Genomic DNA, 23,438 nt, shown 5'->3' on the forward strand with positions numbered 1-23,438 from the left:
AATTTTGGTAAGGTGAGTAGGACTTTAAATATTGTGGGAATCTACAACCGCCTCGGTAAATACCTAAACATCAAGTTTGTGTTCCTATTGTTCTTCGAAATCTCTAATAGTAGTAACGAAACTAAGACTCAATTCGTTTGTTCGAATACGCATATTCCTGTCCTAATGTTAAAGATGCTGAACAAAAAGTTTAAATTGCAATTAAAGTGAACATTAAGAAATTACTTTTCCATCATAAAAAACCTAGAATTTTTTTTCTACTTACGCAGATATAATAATTAGGTCTATGATTATTTTCATTTCTGTGAGAATTCGACTGATGTGTATGTTTTTGTTAAAATTTATGTAAAAATGTTGAAAATTTTTACAGCAATAAATTTAGCTTTCCTCTCCTTGAAATAGTGTCTAAATTTTCATTGTAATATATTTTTATTACTTTTAATTCTAAAAATATATTTTATTAATTTGATTTGATATTAAAACAATTTGATAGTTAACGTCACACTATATTAACTGTAACCACGGTCCGGATATCATGCTTGGTAATGTTCTGAAGACAATCCTTACCTATCCTAAAAATAAGTGTCGAGCTATTACGATTTAGATATAGAAAAGTAGATTTCGATGCATCAACCGTTTAAACGCTTCTCAACTACCAATTAATTAATTTAAAAAGCGAACTTCTTTTAGTGCAATTGGAACAATAAACCGCCATAAAGAATTTTACTTCAGTATAAAATTAAATAAGTGCATTTTTCTAATTTATAATAGAAATATTTAGATTAAATCTCTAAAATAGTTTCAGAATTACGCATGACACTATCAACGAAATGACCCTGTCGACGAAATGACCCTGTCAATGAAAAGACCCTGTCGACGAAATGACCCTGTAAATGAAAAGACCCTGTCAACGAAATGACTTGTCGACGAAATGACCCTGTCGATGAAATGACCTTGTCGACGAAATGACCCTGTCGACGAAATGACCCTGTCGACGAAATGACTTGTCGACGAAATGACCCTGTCGTCGAAATGACTTGTCGACGAAATGACTTGTCGACGAAATGACTTGTCGACGAAATGACCCTGTCGACGAAATGGCCTGTCGACGAAACAACCCTGTCGAGGAAACGGCCTGTCGACGAAATGACCTAGTCGATGAAATGGCCTGTCGATGAAATGGCCTGTTGATGAAGTGATTGTCGATTAAATGAACCAGACCCCTAAAAAAGGTTATATATATTTAACTGGCTGAGCTGCAGATCCACATATTACATGCATTGCATTTAAATTCACTTCGAACTTTTAATTGTTGTTCCAATTCTTAATATACAGCAATTATGTTCATCTTTTGTAGTGTAAAAGTTTGCTATTTTTTTTACTGTACTAAAAGAAGCTCCCTTTAGATAATGTTCATTTTAATGAGATAAGTAATCATAAGTTTAAACAGAAGTTTCAGTCAAAAAGCATATCGTAACATTTGTAATAGTATTTAGTAACCACGAAGTTTACATTCTTTTAATAATTCACCAAAAACTGAGTAAATATTATTTTTTTCTGAAAATCTTTATAGCAAATCATAATCAAAAAATTATTTTGGAAGTAAAATTAGTTTTTCTAAAGAGGGAGAATAAATAAAAATAAAAAAAGCATTTTCAATAAAAATTTATTCATTATAAGGGCTTCATTTTTTTAATTATGACTTTCATATGATGCAAAGTGTTTATGATAAATAATGGCTATTCGTGGTAAATACTTAATTCGAAAAGACAATTCTGTTCCTTCCTTAAAACAAAGCATTCCTTTTCAGTATTTTTCAATAAGCTTCATATAGACACTATATAAATGCATGGTATCTTAAGAGAAATATGATAATAAAATTCGAACATTTGCATTGAAACGTATGAGCTCTATATCCTGGTGTATAAGTAGACTTTTCAAAGCCCCAAAATTTTACAGAAATCAGAGGGTTGAATTATACACCAGTAATGAAGATGAACTTTCTTTGATCTTAAATTATACGCAATGAGATAAATATGGATAAAACTCAGTCAATTTACCATTTTCAAAAACTATTTTTATTGTGTAATACAGAGTAACCAGCTTGCTTTGGACAGCTAATAAAAATTTTCAAGTGTTCGTTTTTTTAATGTATGATTCTTGTTTTAATAAATTAGACTTATAGGGTTTTTACTTACGACCAATTCTAAATAATTCAAAGGCTTATGTGATACAATACTTTGTAACAGTTAAGCTGTGTTGTGTTTTTTAAAAAGTTGACGAAATTAATCGAAAATTTGCAAATTTTAGTTTGGAATCCTCTACCTTATAAGAAAATTTCGTCAAATTTGGAGCAGTTGAAATCGCTGTTAATAAACAATTAATTTTGTGTTTTTTCTTTCCCACATTTTCATTATATATAAAGGCTGTATTTTAGAAGCAATACTTTAATGTTTGTTTAAAAAAAATTAAGAATAAGAAAAGTTAACATTATTTTTTCACAGTATTTTAAAAAATTCAGTATATTTAAGTGTGTTTCATAAATATTTTTCAGTAGTCAATTTATACACATAAAATATCTGCTATTTTGTAATCCAATACAGGTGTTCGAGTTATACATCAGGATATGTGGTAAGCTCACCAGTTGTTGTAAAACATTGCATTAATGGTCAACTTACAGAGGGGATTCAACACCATATTTTCATATAAATTATGTGATTTATCTATTTCTAATATGTTACCAATTCAAATTAAAGATAAATGACATTAATTTTTTTAACATGTTTTAAAAATTACTTATCAGAAAAATTTACAATATTTGATATAAATTTAATATTTAACTGATTAAAAAACAAATGGGCATATTTCATTAGTGATGGCAGTCACAGTAGCGCAAATGGCAAAACATGGTTTCAGAGCATCTTTGGAGCAACAAAAAAGCAATTTTGGAGCAGCGAAACAAAGATTTGGAGCATATTTAATAAAAAAGAATTCATTAATAACATTTTATTTTTTACATTTTTTTGAAGGAAACTGCATTAACAAATTAAGTTTCTTTTTGGTGTCTTCCAGTGCTGATGAAAGTAATTGTTTACTTTCATCAGTTTATAGGAAACCTGAACAACCAGGTAGTTTTGGAGGTGTTGATGCAATTTATCATGCTGTAAAAGGTAAAGTGGCGAAAAGTAAAATTAAAAAATGGCTAGAAACTAAAGATTCTTATACTTTACATAAACCAGTGAAGCATAAATTTAAACGTAATAGAGTGATCGTCGGAGGAATAGATGAACAATTTCAAATTGATTTAGTAGACATGCAATCTTTAACAGAATTTAATAATGGATATAAATATTTATTAACGTGCATCGATTGTTTCTGGAAATTTGCATGGGCTGTTCCCTTGAAAGATAAATCAGCCAAAAATGTATTGCCAGCTTTAAAAACTATTTTTAGAGAAAGAAATCCTGAGAAACTGCAATCAGATAAAGGAACAGAATTTACTAATAAACTTATACAGCAATACCTTAAAAAGATAGGAGTTCATTTTTTCACGACAAATAATGAAACTAAATCAAGTATAGTTGAAAGATTTAATCGCACTTTAAAAACTAAAATGTGGAAATATTTTACAGAATTTAACATGAAAAAATATATTGATGTCATTTCTAAATTAATCCATAGTTATAATCATACAAAGCATAGAAGTATAAAAACGGAACCAGCCTCAGTGAATATTGACAATCAAAAACAAGTTTGGAATAATTTATATAGTGATAGGATGGTGAATGAAAAGTCAAAAGATATTGTTATTCAAGTAGGTGACACTGTTCGAATTAGTAAATCAAAACTTACATTTGAGAAAGGATATGAAAATAATTGGACACGAGAATTATTTGTCATAGATAAAAAAGTTCATCGAAATCCTATAGTGTATAAATCGAAAGATTTAATGAATGAAGCAATAAAGGGTACTTTTTATGCAGAAGAATTACAAAAAGTAGTCAACTCGGGTTATTATCCCGTAGAAAAAGTTATCAAAAAGAGAAAGAAAGGAGGAAGCACAGAATATTTTGTTAAATTTTTAGGCTATCCTGAAAAGTTTAATATCTGGGTGAGTGATATTCAAAAAGTATAAATAGTGAAACTTAACCTCTGAAGTCTCATTCTCGAAAATGTCTTTCTACGTGACGTTACCTTCTGATACCTCCATGCAGTTTTTTCCTAACAACAAAATCTCTCATTTTAAGACGCAGTTACCGATACCAGTTAATCTAAAAGGTGAATGGGAAGTAGGCCTATCCGAAATCATCTATCCCCATTCTTGGCAGAACGTAAACGAAAGTAACAATTATTTTCAATACAAGATAAGTAATTGTAATATAGTATCGACTGTAAAGCAAAAAATTGATGTGGGGTGTTATGAATCAATGTTCGATATTGTATCAGCTCTACAGCTTGCTTTACCTAAAAATCCTAGTCGGTTTACAGTAAATTACAATAAAGCTACGAAACGAGTAAAAATTAACGCCGTTGAAGGCTGTAGCCTTCATTTAGAAAAGTTAGGTGAATTGTTAGGATTCCAACGTGATGCAGTCATTACGGGTAACCAGAAAAGCGAATTTGTGGCTGACGCGTGGTCTAATTTTTACGTTTACTCAGATATAATTTCACCACAAATTGTCGGAGATACACAAGCTCCTTTACTGCGGATTGTTCGAATAAAATGATATGATGGTGAAACAATCAGTCAGTATTATGATAGACCTCAATACTTACCTTTAACGAGACACTCTTTTCAAACTATTCAAATGGAGCTCAGATTGAATTCAGGTGATTTCGTACCTTTCGAAAGTGGTAAAGTGATTATAGTTTTACATTTCCGCATGAGACAAATACTATAAATAGTACGATGCGTTTTTGAAACATTCATTTGAAGAGAAGACGTCAAGATGAGTGTATCGTACGTTTGTTGTGCTGAAAATTTCGAAGAACATTATGCGAGTCAAATTGGCTCGGGTTTGCCCTATTATAAAGGTATTAATTTCCAAAAGGGCTATGGACTTGGCGGCATATTTCGTCGATTATTTAGAGCAGCACTGCCCTTTTTAGTAAAAGGTAGTAAAACTATTGGAGAAGAAGTTTTAAAAACAGGAACTCGAGTAGCATCTGATGTATTATCTGGAGAAAACTTTGAGGAAGCCGTCAAAACAAGAACTAAAGAAAGTGGAAAAAATCTAGTACAAAAAGCTATTGATAAAGTGCAGTCTATGGTCGGGAAAGGAAACTATAAAGGAAGCGTAAGAAGCAAAAAAGATTCATTTCCTCCAAAGCACGCAAAGTGAGTGGACGTGATATTTTTGATCCTTAAAGTGGCATTTTTGTTGAAAGATTCTCCTGAGTGCGTAAAATCGGAATTGGAACTTTTTACTTTACCTGGAACTCAAACAGTTATTCAAGATGGTCAATGTATACAATTTCATCCTCTTTCTAACGTTTTTGATAATTCTCCCGTAGAGTTTCACGTTTCTGGAAGTGTAGAAGATTACATAGATCTCAGTCAAACACAATTGTATGTGAAAGCGAAAATAGTAAAAGCGAACAATACAGCTATCACTAAAGATGATGTGATAGGACCTGTGAATTTATTTCTACATTCATTATTTTCTCAAGTAGATGTATCTTTAAACGATCGTATAGTTTCCAATTCAAGTAATACCTATCCCTATAGGGCCTATATTGAAACTCTCCTAAACCATGGATACGATAGCAAAACATCTCAATTAAGGATGGTCTAAACAAAAGAACTGCTTTTTTCAAAGAAAGCGCAACAGTAGATATGATTGGCTGCATTCATTCAGATTTATTTCATCAAGATCATCTTTTACTCAATTTAGTGGATTTGAAAATAAAACTAATACGAAGCAAGCCAGAATTTTGTCTACAAGGATCTGAAGGATTTAAAGTAGTATTGGATCATGTCTCTTTATTCATTCGAAAAGTTCGTGTGAACCCCGGTGTGCTTCTTGGTCATGCTAAAGCACTCGAGAAAACCAGTGCAAAATACCCCATTAATCGAGTCCTATGAAAAGTGAATTCGATTCCTAAAGGGAGCATGTCTTTTATTCAAGATAACATATTTTTGGGTCAAATGCCGAAAAAAGTTATTATTGGTTGTGTAGATAATGAAGTTTTTCATGGAACATTGACAAAATCTCCTTTTGATTTTAAACATTTCGATTTAAATTTTATTGGAGTGTATGTAGATGGACAGTCCGTCCCCCACAATCCATTGGAACTCAACTTTTCACAAAATCAATACATACGTGCATATCAATCTCTATTTGATGGAACGGAACGAATGGGTCAAGATAGAGGAATATTTATTTCTAGAGAAGACTATAAGAACGGAAATACATTATTTGGATTTAATCTCTCCCCAGATCTATGTTCAGGAGAACATTTAAATATGATTAAGCATAGCAATTTGCGATTAGAACTGAAATTTACCAACTCACTAGAAAAAACAGTATGCGTTATCGTTTTTGCCGAATTTGAAAATTTGATTGAAATTAACAAGTCAAGAAATATTTTATTCGACTTCGGAAATTGAAGAATGGATGGATTGCAATTATTCAACATTTTATAGCTAGATAAGATAACATCACCTTACTTTCAAGGCGTATATTCAAGAGATACGCTTCCGGATCTCCAAGAAAACACATGTGCTATCACGAATTCAGATGACTCATCACAACCTGGGATTCACTGGCTAGCGTTATTTGTGAATGATCAAAGACAGTTAGAATTTTATGACTCATATGGGAAGCCTCCCGGATTTTACAACATGAATACCGCTTCCTACACGGACGTACTATGGAATTCCAAAGTGTTTCAATCACCTACATCCAATGTATGTGGACAATATTGTATTTACTTTTTACTCAAACGCTGTCAAGGCTATTCTATGTATCATATTTCAAATCAATTATATGTAAACGATTTTCGGATAAATCAATTTGTAAAGAAAAAATATGGTGTAAGATTTGTGTTCAGAAAATAAAAAAAAAGAATGAAACTAAATCTAGTGTCTTTCATGTTGTTTTTTATGATCACTCTAATCGATAGCTCAAAATGTATTTTTCGTAAATAACAACACTGGTTTGTATTGGACTGTAGAACACTTTATTTTTAAAGACTCACGGACTACGTCCGCCATTCATGAAGTTTTTAAGGTATAAAAAAGTCTCTCTCAAAGGGGTGGCGCGGCAGTCGCACATGCGCGAACATGCCGCCCGGCATTGCAATGTTTCAACATTCAATTAATATGTAATTTAACAAAGCACAATTTGCATTATTTGAAAAATCTTCACAAAGCATTTAGATGATAATTAGTAACACTGATACAGATAAGAAAAAAAAAAACAAATTAATGATACTTTACACTGCAACCGATCTTCTCATACAACAAATATTCAATTCAAAATGAAATTAAACATGAGAATATTTTTATGATACAGGTAACAAGCATATTTTAGAAATAGACCTCTTAAGGGTCCCGTGCTGGGTTTTCACTTCTACAACTCTGATTTTCTTATCAGTGCCATAAAACACTTTAAGTATTCTCCCATTAACCATTTATTAGCTGGTAAATTATCCTCAATAATTAAGACTAGACTACCGATTTTGACATTGTCCTTTTCGAATCTCCACTTGCCACGTTGCTGCAGTTCACTTAGGTAGCTTCGTTGCCACTTTCTCCAAATTAATTGTACTAATTTGGTTATTCTTTGCCACCTGGATAACCTATTTTCCTTTAAATTTGTCAACTCCAGTTCAATTATGGCGTTCATTGTTCTCCCTATCAGGAAATGCGCAGGTGTTAAAACTTCTAAGTCGGTTTCATCCGCGGATAGCGGAGTTATCGGTCTACTATTCAAAATGCTTTCATTTTGAGTGGCTATAGTATGCAATTCTTCGTAAGTTAAAGAGGCATTACCTACAGCTCTTTTAAAATGGTATTTAAACGACTTAATTGCTGCCCCCCAGAGACCACCAAAGTTGGGGGCTCTAGGCGGGATAAAACTCCACTCTATGCCTTCAGCGGATTGATAGTTAGCCAATTTTTCATCAGGATTTTTGAATAAATTTAAACATTTTTTTAACTCCTTGTTAGCGCCAACGAAATTCGTCGCGTTGTCTGAAAACAGTTTGGCACATTTGCCTCTACGCGCGATGAATCTCTTCAACGTGGCAATTAGAGACTCGGATGTCAAATCAGAAACTATCTCTATATGCACTGCTTTAGATACAAAACATATGAATAAGCAAATATACACCTTTAGAGAAATTGCTTTTCTTTGCTGTTTACATTTAATGAAAAACGGACCAGTTAGGTCAACACCAGAGCAAATGAATGCGAAATCTGGCACAACTCTTTCTCTAGGTAGATTTCCCATTATTTGCGTAGCAGCAATGGGTTTATTTTTAACACAAACAACACAATTATGAGTAATTCTTCTACATAGAGAACGGCCACACAAGGGCCAAACTTTTTCTCTTACACAGTTTAATAAACCATTTGGACCAATATGCAAATATTTAAGATGATATGTCGAAATAATAACAGAAGTTAAAGGACTATTTTTAGGGAGTATTGCAGGATGTTTTTTAAGAAAATTCAATTCAGTGTTACCTAATCGTCCTCCAACTCTTAAAACTCCATTTGAATCTAAAAGAGGGTTCAAATTTCTTATCTTACTCGTAGGAGACACCTTCCCGTGCAGTTTGAGACTCCGAATTTCTGATCCAAATTGCTCGTTCTGTATTACTCTCAACAGGAACCGCTCGGAGGCGTTGATCTCCTCATTGCTCAGAGGTCCTGAAGATCCTTCAGTAGGGTTTCTGCAATTCTTAGAAAACCTAAAAATATAACTTAATTTACGCACTATTGTAAAATAATTATTACTCAAGCCAATTAGTTCATGCACAAAATTGTTGGATGTTAATGTGAAGGCTTTTAAGGGATCTTCAACGTCTAAGCTTGAAGGCTTTTTAAGTTCACTTTGGAAGACACTCAGTTCTTGCGACACAGGAAAGTTTTGGTTAGGATACTCATTGTTATAAAGGAAATTAGGGCCTTTCCACCATAAATTTGTCTCTAAAAGTTTCACAGGGTCCAATCCTCGGGATATCAAGTCCGCGGGATTCATCTCGGATGGCACATGATTCCATTGGGACTTTAGCGTCAGTTCTTGTATGAGTGCAATACTATTTTTCACGAATGTCTTAAGACTAGTTGGCTCCTTTTGAATCCATGCTAGTACAATCATGGAATCAGACCAAAGGTAAACTTTGTCTGTTTGCAATTTTAATGCGGAAAGTATCTTTTTCATTAACTTGGACAACAAGACTGCAGCACAAAGTTCCAGTCTGGGGATACTTAGGGCTTTAAGTGGGGAAACTCTAGATTTGCTAGCAACTAATTTCACATTTATGTCACCTGCAGAGTTGAGAGACTTACAATAAACGACCGCTCCATAACAACTCTCCGATGAATCAGCAAATCCATGAAATTCGAATGTTTTAGACTGTTTTATTGTAATGCACCTATCAACTTTAATGTTGTTCACACCTTTCAACGTGGAAATAAATTCGCTCCACTCCTGAGATTCTGCAGCAGGAAGTGGATCACCCCAGTCAATGTTCAATTTCCGCATAAATATTTTGGCCTTGGCTATGACAGGGTCGGCTATCCCTAGGGGGTCGAAAATTTTTGCAATGGTGGACAGAACTGACCGCTTGGTAAAAGTGTTGTTCTCATCCACTGATATTTTGAAGGTATAGCAGTCCTCTGATGGTCGCCAAATGACTCCTAAAGTTTCTGTTTCATCGGCGCTCGAAAAGTCATAATCGTTTTTACTTGGTGAAAGTTCCGGATGGCTAGCAGACCATTTGCGTAGACTCATACCGGCTTTATCGAGAATTGAAATCAGTTGCCGCCGTGTTTCCTTCGCTTCATCCAGAGAGGGTGCTGAATACAACACATCATCCATATAGAAGTTGTCACGTAGAAGAGGAGCTGCAAAGGAAAATTTATCCCCTCGTCAAGAGATAGCTGATTCAAACACCTTGTTGCTAAAAAACTAGCACTCACGGTGCTGTACGTGATAGTTCTCAATTCATAAGCTTTTGTTGGGCCATTCGCATGATCCTTCCAAAGGATTCTTTGAAGACAATGCTGCTTAGGGCTCACCAAAATCATTCTGTACATCATCTTTATATCCGCTTGAAACGCGTATGTGTGCCTTCGAAAGCTAGTCATTATGCTAAATAAGTCTTCCTGTATCACCCCACCATTATATTGGATAGCGTTAAATGAGGTAGCATTATGCGTCAAGCTAGAAGCGTTGAATACTACGCGAAGCTTCGTAGTACTCTTCTCAGGACGATACACGCCATGGTGTGGCATATAATAGGAACTTTCTGGTTCTCCTTCATCTTTAACTTCACTCATGTGACCAAGACTCTCATATTCATCAAGAAAGTTTTTGTAAAGTCTCAAATGTTCTTGGTCCTTTGATAACCGATACCACAGAGAATTCTGTCGTTTAAGAGCAATATCCCTTGACTCGCCTAAACACGAGGGTACTACGTATCTACCTTCTTTATTACGGAAATGTGTTTGCTCAAAATGTTCCTCGCAAAGGGTCGTTTCTTTACTTTTCGTTAACCCTACGTCTAAATTTTCAACTTCCCAAAAACTCTTTAATGTTTTGTTTAAATCATCCTCTAAAATTAATCCGCAATGCACATTGGTTGTATGCGAATCAATTAAACTACCACTCGCTACGTATCCGAAAACGGTATTTTGTAGAATTAATTGTGATTCGTGTAAATATATTTGTCCCGACCGTAATAATTCATAGAATATCTCCGCGCCTAACAATACGTCAATTTTATCAGGAATGAAAAAGGTTTCGTCAGTTAATCTAACATTAACAGGAACATTAACTGCTGCATTAAGAAATTTCGACGGCGTAAAATCAATTATTTTTTCAACTACTAAAAAGGTTAATTCCTTTTCAAAACTCTTATCTTTATTTGAAATCGAAGTCCTAACACACCTATTTATATTCATCGATGAATCATTCAAACAAGAAATTTGTGTGTTCATTTTTTCGTAAGGCAAATTAAGATTTTGTAAACAATTGCGATTAATCAAACATGATTGGGAGCCTGAATCTAGCAAGCACCTAACTTCCTGCCACAAGGAATTTTTATTCTTAATAAAACACTTAGCCGTACTCAAAAGAACAGTTTTTGTGTTTAAATTTATTTTTTTCATAACTGGTGGCGACTACAGACATATTTCCATCGGCGCCGTCTTGGGAAGAAGTGGAAGGGGGGATGGAATATTCAAAACTCAGCTGTGACTCTTGGTTAACAGGAGCAATAGCGGGTGATTTATTATTTCTGTTTTCTTTTGGAAAGTGGATCATTTTATTATGAGGTTCACCGCAAAAGCAATCCTTAAATTTACACGTTTGAAAGGAACATTTGACGGATAAGCATTTAAAACATAATTTATTACTCTCGACTACTTCTAATCTTTCATTAATGGACATATTTTTAAATTTCGAACACATATACAAGGCATGCTCATTAAATTTACAAATGACACATTTAGGATATTTTATTTCGGATAAAAACACATTAGAAATATTTTTATTAGAACGGAAGTCTCGATACCTTTGGGAATGATAATTTATATCTTGTTTTGATTTAACCTTGGAAGAAAGATAAATATCGCACTCTCTTCCTAGCTCTTGTGGTTTGAAAAATGATTCTCCCTGCCTTACTGCAATATGAGTCATCAATTCTCGGTCAAGTAGACCAAACATCTTATCCGAAATAATTAACTCGCTTAATATTTTAAAATCGCTAACCTTGCGTAATTGGCAATAGTATTCGAATGCTGCACTCAATCGCGAAGCAAACTGAAGATAATTTTCATGAGGCATTTTTTGCATTTTATTAAAATTATTAATACATTCTCGAGGTGTTGGTTGAAATTCCTTCAACACGATTTCTTTAAGTTTATCGTAATCTGCTAATTCTTGTTCACTTATATAAATCATTAAATTTTTCGCTTTTTCACCTAACAAATTTAGCAGTATTTCAGATTTTAATTCTTCGGGCACATTTTTCGTTTTAAACGCTTTCTCGAGGGATTGGAAAAACAAATTAAATGCTTCAGGTTTAGAGGAAACGGATATGGTAAGGGTTTTTATACTTTTTATTAAATCTTCGAGACGGTGCGGCGGCTCAAGCTCTCTAATAGTTTCTGATTTCGAAGAATTGTGCGATTCTTTTCGCGCATTAGATAATTTAATTTCTTTTTCTAACTGAGCGAGTTTAATTTTTTCTAACTCTAGTTTTGTTTGGTTATCTTTCTCTAACTGAGCTAATTTAGTTTTTTCTAACTCATAATTGTTTTTCTTTTCCTCAAGAATATTATCAATCAAACTCTGAACGAAATCACTATCGTTTTTATAAATCTCACTATTTTCAATTAGCTTATTTATATCAATAACTCTTGCCCCTTCTTGAACTTTTAAACTTAACTCGTCTGCGACGACTTTTAATTCGTCATTTTTTAGTTTATTAAGGGACATTTTTTAAACACACTAAAATAACTCAATATAAATAGACAAACTGAATAACTCAAGGTAAATTTTGCACAATGAATGAAACAAGGGAAATTGCTCTTACCTCAGAATTTCGGCTTCTTTTTTACTGTCACTCACTAAATATTTCACTCAAAGATAATATAAATTCCGTTGTTAAATAACACGAGCATTGTACACATAGTTTCGTTTCTCTATTCACTGTAAGAGATCTCCACAAATCACTAATTCGCCTCCGTGAGACTGGACCACATGTATTTGATCACTCTAATCGATAGCTCAAAATGTATTTTTCGTAAATAACAACACTGGTTTGCAATGGACTGTAGAACACTTTATTTTTAGAGATTCACGGACTACGTCCGCCATTCATGAAGTTCTCAAGGTATAAAAAAGTCTCTCTCAAAGGGGTGGCGCGGCAGTCGCACATGCGCGAACACATGTCATTATTATAAAATTTTGCATTTAAATATCGTTATGAAGGAAATATTGTAACATTTTTATTTCATTTTAACAAAATTTTCAGAAAATATTTCTATTATTGAGAGAAACTTTCTAATATTTCAGAAATTTTTTTATTTTTTATAAAAAATTTCTATTTTTTAAGAAAATATTTATGCTTTTGCAAAAAAATTTCCCTCTTAAGAAAATATTTTTTTTGTTTTCGTAAACAATCTGAAAGTTTTGTAAAAATGTTTCAATCTTTTTAGCAAAATTTGTATAGTTTTTCAGAAAATATTTTTATTTTTATAAAAAATTTCTCTCTTTTAAGAAAATATTTATGCTTTTGCAAAAAATTTTCTCTTTTAAGAAAATATATTTTTGTTTTCGTAAAAAATCCGCTAGTTTTGTAAAAATATTTCAAACTAAATATTTTCATTATTGAGGGAAATTTTCTAATATTTCAGAAAATATTTTTATTTTTTATTAAAAAAAGTCCTATCTTTTAAGAAAATATTTATGTTTCTGCAAAAAAAAATTTCTAGTTTTTCAGAAAATTCTATATATTTTTCTGAAACTTATTGTATTAATTATTACAGGGTGTAATTTTTTCTTGATAATATAAGCTTTTTCACCTGTGAAAATGATCAATAAAGACAAAATATATTTTAATAAAATAAATAACATTTTATTCAAAGTTTCATCCAAGCACTTCTGCTGGCATACATCATAGGTTTCTTAACAATTTTATTTTTACTATACAATTTTTTATTTATATCCAAATGGTCTGGTAATCGAACATCATTTAATGTTTTTAAAAATACATTTCTCCCCACTGGAGCTGATTTTCTATTTCGCAAAAAGTCATTTATAAGATTTACTATATTACTTCCAGGAGCAGCTTTATCTTCATGAATAATTTCACCTTTAGTGGTCCAAAGGAGAGATTCATTATTTTTTAAGAATTGATACATATCTTTAGCTTTTTCTTGAAATCGAACTGGAACAGCAGTTAGAATTTTTTCCTCCAAGTCTTCAGTTTCTTTTTTGACATTTGAAGAGATCTCTTCTGCAGACTCTACTAGAGAATCGTCTACGTTCGGAATTTCATGCTGATCGGTTTGAGGTTCTGGTTTATTCGGTCTCAAAATTGAAAAGTGGGTATACTTCTGCAATATTTGTAAATGCAGTGTTGCTTTCTCGTCATCTGCTAAGTCCGTTTTCTGTAGAATATTTTTCATTTGTCGATCCAATTGTGATAAGTGTTCCGCTACTTGTACTCTATCCTCCGGAACCAACACAAATTTCTTACTGTACTCCATGAATTAAAGAGCTAATGACAGATATAGCTGCAGGTAATAAAAATGATAAAAATCCTTCTCCTTTCTGTTCAAGAATTTTTTTCTTCTTATACAATGGCAATTTCTTCTTAGAAAGTTTTCTTAAACTTTCTTTATGAGGAGCTAATTTACTTTTCTGAGATTTCGTGAGTGGTATATTACCACACAATACATTCAATGCACACTCACACAAAGTTTTTATTTCACTTTTTGAACACTTTTTTATAAGAGGCTTGCAATGTTTAGTTTTAGAGATCAATTTCATGAGCTCTAATGTTCGCTCATTACATACGGACATCTTACCTTCAAATGATTTGAATTCCGAGTGCTTGTCCTATTTATAGGTCTTGTAGAAATACTCAAAATGCTTTCGCCTTAACGAGAGCACAATGTTTAAAATCTGTTGAATGTACAGTGCACGAAGAAAAAGTTGGTATCAGTTCATCTACTTTAGGACAGCCAAAATCTTCTAAATTGTAACACACTCCGCCAGTTAGAAATTCTAAAAAATGCCATTTCTCGAGTCCTTTGACATAGATATGTGAATACATATCACACAAAAAAGTCAACATAGTATGAAATTTAATGCAAGGTAATTCTCCTTGGTTCTAATCTATTCGATGAATATTTTTAATTATCCAAGAATACTCTATTTTCTGCTGTGTTGGAAGTTCTTCGAACGGGAACGGTGGTTGGAATGTACAGTCCGCAAAAAAAAAAAAAAAACGAATCACCCTGAATAACTTTAGTTCTAATGATCGGATTTTCACGAACTAAGTGTCAATCTTAATGGTTCCTGGGGGTGACCTCAAATATGTTAATTAATTAGTGCTAACTATTAATTAAGTTACGAAATCAGACACAAAAACGTACTTTCTCTGAATAAACATATAATTTTTTTTACATATTTGGAATCTAGACACTTGAATTAGGGGGGTAGACAAAATTTAAAAAAAATTGGGTGGTAAATTGGGCCGCAATAAAGGTTTATATATTTGGCGATTGTCCAGAAAACCGCCAAAAAAAGTCGCTTGCGCAAATAAATATTTTAAGATAACCCATTGACTAATTCAAAAGAGGAGTGCTTAATTTTATTAGGTAACTACGCAACCAAGCTCTGATAGTAAAAAAATTGAAATAATGTTCAGTGATTGCTCGGTGGGGTTTAATTTATTGTTAATAGAAAATATCTCGAAGTTTCTAGGCAATAAACAATATTTTTAGGGGATTTCTGTCCAAAAAGCAAAAAAAAAAAAAATATTATTTTAATCTCCTTTGAAAAGTAAATTTGAATCGATTTATAAATTATTTATGATAGTTTTTAGTTTTCTATAACTCAAGGAATTGCTGAATGTTTAGTGGCACTTTAAAAAGATTGAAATATGTTATGTTTAGGAATAAGATATTGAAATAATATGTTGCATATTGTAGGATTCATTGTTTAAAAAATCGCTTCATTCTACTAGATATTTAGATTACATCGTTTTCTTTGGATAAAGATGATTAGCAAATAGCATCCTCATGTTTCGATACATTCTGAAACTTATACTTTCGCAAATTCAACATAAAATGTCGCACAGCATATTCTTCAATTACGATAAGCTACATTTACCACCAAATACTGCTACTATGGTTATTTTTTTTATATATATATATATATATATCTGATACTCTCTTTTTAAACAGAGCTCGTAAGATCCTTAAGATACTGAAATGGGGGCACAAAAACTTAAAAGATAAAATATTTAATTTCATTAACTCAAAATATCTGGTGTCAAAATGTTAATTTTTAAGTTAAATATAACTTTTACAATATTGATGTTCTTACGTTTTTAAAGACCACATGAATCCTGATGAAATATTAAAATGCATATGTTTACTTTAACGAGTGTAAAATCCTTATCAAAATAATGATCAAGACCCAAATGTAAAACAGTATAATTGACGATAGAAACTCAACTGGCTTCAAAACATATGAAGAGGGAAGTAAAAGACGACATGTTTCGAGATTTCAAATGTAATCGCCCATTCTCAAGACTTGTCAGGCTTGGATAATTTGTGACTTTTATTATTGGACGCTCAAAACATGTCTATTTTTATTATCATCTATTATTTTTTTAAATCAATGAAGTTTTTATATTTTCGATTCAGTTTCTTGGGATTATCCATTTAGTTACACAACATATTAAATTATTTCACTCGATGTTAAAATAAGTTTTACATATGTTATAGGCACAGGTTCTTAGATTGAAAAAATAATAATTCACTACTTTGTAAAAAAATCAATGCAGTAAAAGAAAAAAATGTTTTTTTTGCTGCAAGCCTTAACATTTTAGTTTAAGGTCATAAAAAAATTCCGTTTACAATTGAAATTTCAAAAGTCGAATGTGAAAATGAAATGTCCCCTAGTACCAGGAATCGAAATTAAATAGTTACAAGGACAACTTTTTTAAACAAGTTAACGTTTCCGTCCTACTCGAAGTTGTTTGAAAAGGTATTTTTTATATATCGATTCCAAAGTTTATTCTACATATATTTCAGGGTATACTTTCGGAGTATTTCGATCGAGTTTATTTTTACACCCTTATTTGCTTAAAATTATCAAATAATTTTCTTAAAATAAATTATTCAAGCTACATGATTTAATGCATTTATAGTATAATAATAAACGGAGCTTCCAACGCATATCCTTAACCTTTATACCGCTATCATTAAATAAATGGAATAAGCTTAGATAAATAATAAAAGTTAATTTTTCCCTCGTTTTAATTTTCAAGGAATAATATGCTTCGATCAAACAGATTTCATTCTGGAAATAGCGAAATTATTGAGTAGGTCCCTTGGAGCAATACCATTCTTATCCTCTTTTGACGAAATATAGGAAAAATTAGTTTTCACAGTTTCTGTAAAAAGTATGTTAGCCTACTTGCCACGTTTTTTTAAAAAAATTTTTTATTAAAATAAGTTCGGAAATTGTGTATTTTTTATAGCATTTTTTTAAAAAATCAGATGACCCTAAAATTTGCACAGCTTCGGAATCAATTTTCAATTTTTCAATGTTTGGTATTTCCTGCTTAACAAAATAAGGCATTTTCCTGATAACAAATTATACTACAATAATATCTTGGAAATCATGCTAAAGTAAAAAATTAAACAAAATAGTTTAGTATATTATCAGAAAAAAAATCTACTTGGTATCATAAAGAGTAAAAGATATAATGAAATAATTAGTGAATCACACGTGGTCAGATGATTAAAAATTTAATTTCACAACTAAGATAGTAGGACGACATTTAAGATAATGAGATATTTTAAGACACTAAAAAAATTGGCTACGTATTCCACAGCTGTTTATGTTCGGTATCTTTATCCTCTTTGTAGTGACTTATAAAACATCAACACTATTTTTGATAATCTAAGTTGAAGTCACAAGAAACAAAACAAAAAAAAAAGACAATCAATAATTTATATTCCTTTTTTTTAAAAAAAATAGTATGCTAAGTAAATAATCAGCTGTTTTGCATTATATAATTTTAAACAGCTGAATGCTTTTAATTTCTTAACAAGGTTTTATTTGTAGCTAGCAGACAATAATTCTTTAAAAAAAAAAATTGACTATAATTTAAAAAGGAAACATAAATTAAAGAAAATCTAAATTAAAGTTCTAAAAAAATTTATTAGTATATTAATGAAGAAATAATAAACGTAAAATGGTAAAGAATAGGATTTTTAAAATGTTAAAATTTAATTAAATAGTTGGTAAAATAGTTCTGCGATACACTTCCGGAAATTTCTTTTAAGATTAGGATGATATAGGGTAAACCAACAAATGTAGAAGCATTTCATAGATATTTCTTAGAAATAAGATTTAAAATGTTTTAATTTGGATTGATTGGTAACAGTAGCTTACTACCTAACAATAGGAAGTCATCTAACAATGCATTTAGTTACCTGGTCTTTGAGTCTTCTCTGGAAAAAGTTTTGAATTTGTTAGTATCTGTTCAACGCCTTGTTTCTTTGACAAAATTATAAGGTCAGTGCTTGTTGTTATCCGTTTAAACTACAATTAATTGCATATAATAATGCTTTTTTTTCTCTTTGTGAAAAAAAGAATTCAAAATATGGCCATTGAAGTTACGTTTTATTTATTTTAAGCATCATAACATAAGCAAGTACTGAGATTAGGGGGTGTTTATTAACTGGTAAGAACTGTTTCTTCACTTGGTCATCTTACTACTTATTATTTAAACCACCAAAAGCTTAAAACAATATTATGTAAGTTATCTAACTTTTTTTTACACAATTTGCATTTAATAACAAATATGTCGACACCATCATTTAGCTAAAATTAAAAATTTTGAAATTTTTATGAATTTTTTTTAAAGGCAAGCTAAGCTTAAGTGTTCCTTCATTGTTTAGTTTACCCTATAAGATGTTGAGAAATTTGCGATGTTGTGAGAGATGTTTAAAAATGTTGACTACGTATTTTTATTAATATTTATAAAATATCTATTCAAGAAATTGATAAATATATTATTCCAAATCTATGCATACGTATGTATATTATTGAAATTTTATCAGTTATTGAAAAACAAAATAAAAAAAATTAAAAATAATTACATTAAATAAGCACAATCTGGTGTATTCTATCAGAAGCACGCTTTTTTAAACCTAGACATTTGTTGAATAAAGTGTTTTTTATTCAAAATTCTTTACTAAATTGCAAATAAATTATTAAATGACTAAAACAGAAACATCGTATTTTATAGTGTGAAGGAAATAAAAATAAAAAGATTAGCAAACGATTATTAGCGAGAAAAATATGAATGAAATTTTACGCTACGCTCGCGAAGTCAAGTTCCTTCCAAGTTTATCACATTTTAATATTAATCGCCCCAGTTAGTTATTTCTTTATTGTCGCCAAATTATTTTATTAAAAATAATTAATTTTAATTTTTCTCAGCTTCTAATAAATAAAAACAGTTGAAACTTTAGATTTTTCAATTGAAAAATATGTAGATTAATATGGTATAAAAAAAATCATACCTTATAATTCAATATTTTTTCATCCTAACGTTAATTAAATAATAAAAAATAATAAATAATTATTAAAAATTATTTTTTGCATGAAATTATCTTTGGGTAAATGAGTTTTATGAGTGGGTGCAAATTTTCTTTGAATTGCTTCATTAGTTTTGAAAATATGACTGAAAACGCAAAAAGCGAAATTAACATTAAGGGGCCCAAACTTTGAATCGCTCTCTTGACCAAACTATGAGGACCACATTTCCCAGATTGCGGCTACTCCCTATATTTTGAAGATAAGAAATATGAACATGTAAAAAAAAAATGCATGTTTATTCAGAGAAAGTACGAAATCAGACACAAAAACGTACTTTCTCTGAATAAACATGTATTTTTTTTTACAAATTTGGAATCCAGACACTTGAATTAGGAGGGGTAGACAAAATTTTGAATAAATTGGGTTTTAAATTGGGTCACAATAAAGGTTTATATATTTGGCGATAATCCAGAAAACTGCCAAAAAAAGTCGCCTGCGCAAATTAATATTTTAAGGTAACCCATTGACTAATTCAGAAGAAGACTTAATTTCACTAGGTTGCTTAGCAACCAATTTCTGACTGTAAAAAGAAATTTAAATAATGCTCTGTGATTGCTCGGAGTGGTTTAATAGAAATATCTCAAGGTTAATAGAAAGTTAATAGAAAATATCTCAAAGTATCTAGGATATAGACAACTTTTAAGCTAATTTCTGTCCAAAAAGCAAATTTTTTTTTTATTTTAATCTCCTTTGAAAAGAAAATTTGAATAGATTTATAAATTATTTGACTTTCAAAATTTTTAGAATTTAAATACATGAACTTTTTATCTGATATTATTTAGATTATGTTGTTTTTGTTATACTTATTCGAAGATTTCATACTGAAATTAAAATAACATAACTTATTATGGCTATATACAAATTTTCAAGGATTATCATTTTTGCAGCTTTAATCGAGTGTTCTAGGCAAAAAAAGTTTGAAGGAAAAAAAAAGTGCTTGAAAAATAAAATGTATATTGTATAGTAATTCTAATGCGCATTCACAAGGTTTTCTATAATTTACGATACTTCTTTTTTCTATAACTCAAGGAATTGTTTAGTGGTATTTTAAAAACAATGATATATGTTATGTTTAAGAATAAGATATTGAAATAATATGTTGCATATTGTAAGATTCATTGTTTAAAAAATCGCTTCATTCTGCTAGATATTTAGGTTACAAGGCTTTCTTTGGATAAAGTTGATTAGCAAATACCATCCTCATCTTTCGATACATTCTGAAACTTACATTCGCAAATTCACAATAAAATGTCGCACAGCATATTCTTCAAATACGATTACAGTTACATTTACCACCAAATACTGCTACTATGATTATTTTTGTTTTCCTATATATGTTACAGGCAAAGTATGAAACGCCGGTATTGAATAGAATGTATTCTATACAATGCCGGATGTTTTTAGGCAAAGTATGAAATATGAGAGGTATTACATACGTTCCCTAGGCATTCTATAGAATGACAAATGTTATTTAGGCAAAATATGAAAAAAACATACTGATGAGGTCATTATGTTATATTAATGATGTGCATGTTACTGTGAATGACCGAAATCGGTGGTTGTTGACTTTCACCGGTGAATGTTGACCATCACATAGTCGCTTTGGTGAATGTCCGAAATATTTATTACATCCGATTTGATATTAATTTATTCGTGGATATAATTACATTTATTCGATATTTTAATACTTACTGGTGATAGATTAGAAGAAACATCAGTGTTTGGAGTATCAGGCTAATATATATCGGGCAATGGCACTGAACCTTAAAAAAACATCGGTGTAGGATATACCGGGCAAATGTATACCGGGCAGTGGCACTTGACCTTAAAAAAACTTCAGTGTAGGGCATACCGGACAGTGGCACTTGACCTTAAAGAAACATCAGTGTTTGGCATACCAGGCAAATGTATACCGGGCAGAGGCAATTAACTAGAACTAGTATGACTAGACCTTTGGTAAATGTCCGAAATATATACTAGGTCTAGTAAAGTGCCACAGACCGGTATATCCTATACTGATGTTTTTCTGTGGTGATTAAAAAATTACTTTTAAGATTAAGACGATATATAAGATGTTGAGAAATTTTCAATGATGTGAGAGATGCTTAAAAATGTTGACTACGTATTTTTAGTAATATTTATAAAAAATATATTCAAGAAATTGATAAATATTTTATTCCAAATCTATTCATACGTATGTATATTATAGAAATTGCATCAGTTATTGAGAAAAAAACTAAAAAATAATCACATTAAATAAGCAAAATCTGGTATATAATCATATTCTATCACAAGCATGCTTTTATAAAACTCGACATTCGTTGATTAAAATGTTTTGTTCAAATTTCGTTACTAAATTGCAAATAGAATTTTAGACGACTGAAAAAGAAATATCGTATTTTATAGTTTAAAAAAAATAAAAATGAAAAGATTAGCAAACGATTATTAGCGAAAAAAATATGAATCAAATTTTACGCCACTCGCGCTAAGTCTAGTTCCTCGTAGGTTTATCACATTTTAATATTAATCACCCCATTAAATCATTTCTTCATTGTCGCCAAATTATTATTTTTTAAATAATTAATTTCAATTTTTCTCATCTTCTAATATATAAAAACAATAGAAACTTTAGATTTTTCAATAGAAAAATATGTAGATTAAAATGGTAAAAAAAATCCTTACCTTATAATTCAAAATTTTTTCATCCTCACTTTAATTGAATAATAAAAAATAATAAATAATTATACAAATTTATTTTTTTCATGAAATTATCTTTGGGTAAATGAATTTTATGAGTAGGTGCAATTTCTTTTTCAATTGCTTCATTAGTTTTTAAAATATGACAGAAAACGCAAAAAACGAAATTAACATTAAGGGGTCCAAACTTTGAATCACTCTCCTGACCAAACTATGGGGACCACATTTCCCAGATTGCGGCTACCCCCTATATTTTGGAGATAAGAAATCCAAATATGCAAAAAAAATTATATGTTTATTCAGAGAAAGTACGTTTTTGTGTCTGATTTCATAACTTACTTAATAATTAGCACTAATTAATTAGCATATTTGAGGTCACCCCCCGGAACTATTAAGATTGACACTTAGTTCGTGAAAATCCGATCATTAGAACTGAAGTTATTCAGGGTGATATCTTTTTTTTTTTTATGACTGTACATACTCCGGTAATGGGATTACCTTTCACGGCATGAAAAGTAAGTTCTTTGACAATGTAGGTCCCTGATGAATATTAAAAACCTTCAAAATCAATGACTATAGCTGACATATAATTTCCTTGAAATTCACAGTTTAAATGAAGTTATCGAGGTTGGTACACATAATAAGTATCTCCAGGAAACATTCCAGTACGCATGCGTAAAGATTCTTCAGTATCACACTTTAAATCAATGAGTAAATAGCCATAAGGTTTTGATGTAGCATCTGCATTACATTCTTGAAAAAATTTAACTTTTCGAGGGTACAATTGACGTCCTAAATGTGTAATTTGCGATTGATATTTTCGATTCTTAAATAATGCAAGATAATGAGCATTTAAGGATATTTCTCTCATTTCCTTTCCTTTATGAAAAATGTTTTGAACCACAAAAATAATGCTAAGAGATTTATGGTGGGAAAATTTTGCAAATGATTTCGTCAATTGAGGATCATTTCCCAATTCACTCATGATATCATCAATCACAATTAATGCATCTGAATATTGATTCAAATCGGATGGAAGTCCTTCGTGAAAAACAACATTTGGCATCTCATCATATAGTTTTTGATAAACGCCATAACACCATACTACGTGTTTTGGGAAAGGATGTATCATTTGGTTTTCAATCACTTTTT

The 23,438-nt window shown here is 30.9% G+C and overlaps 1 protein-coding gene across 3 annotated transcripts in view; it reads right to left on the minus strand.

Moving 5' to 3' along the window:
- LOC107442822 (vacuolar protein sorting-associated protein 4B) overlaps window positions 1–23,438 on the minus strand; it is a 105,112-nt gene that overhangs the window by 24,879 nt on the left and 56,795 nt on the right. The gene's annotated exons all lie outside the window — the stretch shown is intronic.

This window comes from Parasteatoda tepidariorum, chromosome 1 (genome assembly GCF_982258835.1).
Source record: "Parasteatoda tepidariorum strain Cologne lab strain chromosome 1, Ptep-v5.0, whole genome shotgun sequence".
Taxonomy (NCBI): domain Eukaryota; kingdom Metazoa; phylum Arthropoda; class Arachnida; order Araneae; family Theridiidae; genus Parasteatoda; species Parasteatoda tepidariorum.